General features: G+C 34.6%; 1 pseudogene; it reads right to left on the reverse strand.

Annotated features, from left to right (window-relative positions):
- Positions 1 to 1357: 1357 nt before the first annotated feature.
- LOC134238035 (uncharacterized) overlaps positions 1358 to 1594 on the reverse strand; it is a 491-nt pseudogene continuing 254 nt past the window's right edge.

Raw genomic sequence — 1594 nt, forward strand, 5'->3', positions numbered from 1 at the left:
CTAACCGAGTATATAATTATGATGAACAAGAATGCCTCTTCCAAAATTGTGAAATTCACGGCCCCGGGGTCAGGGGTTCTAGTATTAGGGTTCGGCACTATTGATTATATTATATGAAAATGCATTAATTCTTTGAAAATCTTCTTCTCTGCTCCTGGGTATTAAATAAACTAAACAAGTACACAGTTATGATGAACAAAAATGTCTCTTCCAAAATTGTGAATTTCATGGCCCCGGGATCAGGGGTTCTGCTGTTAGGGCGGGGCTCTTATGATTATATAGTGAATATGCATGAATTTTTTTCTTTGCTCCTGGGTATTATGTCAATGATCTAAGTACATATTTATGATGAAGAAAGCTGCCTTTTCCAAAATGATTAATTTTAGGGCCCCTGGGTCAGGGGTACTTGGAAAGGGGGGTTGGGTGTACATAGTCTGAAAATAAATTAATGCTTTGAAATCTGTTCTTGTATATTAATCAAACATTAAAGATGAAATAAAATTTATGATAAAATTTCCCAAATTTTGAAATATGTGTCCACAAGGTCAGTGGTTCCTGTGGGATGGGGTGCACAACTGGTTATAAAGTGGAAATGCTTTTTCTCTCTGTTACTCTGATCTATCTCTGGATATTTATTAAGTAACCAAAGTAAGCATGCTAAGTGTAAAATTATGAAAAGCAATGGTGCCTCTTTCAGTATTGCAAATTTCATGGCCTCTGGTTTAAAACATTAATTGTTGGAAAGTTGTTACATGATACTCAGGTGACCTATAAGGTCCGTGGGCCTTTTGTCCCTCACAGGAACATGTCACCAACAAATGCAGATATTCACGTACTATAAAAATACAATACTAAGTTTACAAACAATTATTTTATTTAACGTTTAAATAAAAGCATTTTGAAAAGAGAGGACAACGGAGCTTTTTTACATCTGTAAACGGATGTTTCATTTTTGCAATTTAGAATTTTTTTTATGACACTGATCACTGACGGGATGGGTGTTTTAACGTAATATCCATTCCTGATCCCTGACGGAATAAGTATTTGTTTGGCAAAAGTTCCGAAAGACGTGAATATTTTGGAATAGTTATATATTGTTTTGCAATGCTAGCCTAAGATCTGTCTCCAAGGCCCAACATCGCAAAATTAAAAAAAAAATTGCAAAGAAAAAAAAAACAAGTCAAAAATTGAAACAGAGAGAATTAAATGCCAAACGACTGGATACCGGAAAAAGGGCTCGGGTTTCCCCTCTTTTGTCCCAAATTTTCTTTGTTTTACAAGATTTAAAAATAAACTTTTGGTTTATTTTAATGAAGTAAAAACAAAGTTTTTAGAATTAAATATCAAGAGTCCAGATCCAATTTATTCGGCAGTGCTATTGATGTTGACATATTTCTCGAGTCTCTGAGTCTCCATCTCCTTGTGGGCCACTTCAATCTCTTTCTGGATACGGACTTCCTCTCTTCTCTGCTGTGCTCGTTCCTGTTTTTAAGCGTGTGCTTTTTCTGTAGACTCTGTTCAATAAAAACAGTGAAATACTTGTAAAAGCTTCAAAATGCTTATTAAAACTATACGGAATATTTAATACAAGAAT

Source organism: Saccostrea cucullata, unplaced genomic scaffold (genome assembly GCF_032062105.1).
Source record: "Saccostrea cucullata isolate Sc308-1 unplaced genomic scaffold, CSIRO_AGI_Scuc_v1 ctg40, whole genome shotgun sequence".
Classification (NCBI taxonomy): Eukaryota; Metazoa; Mollusca; class Bivalvia; order Ostreida; family Ostreidae; genus Saccostrea; species Saccostrea cuccullata.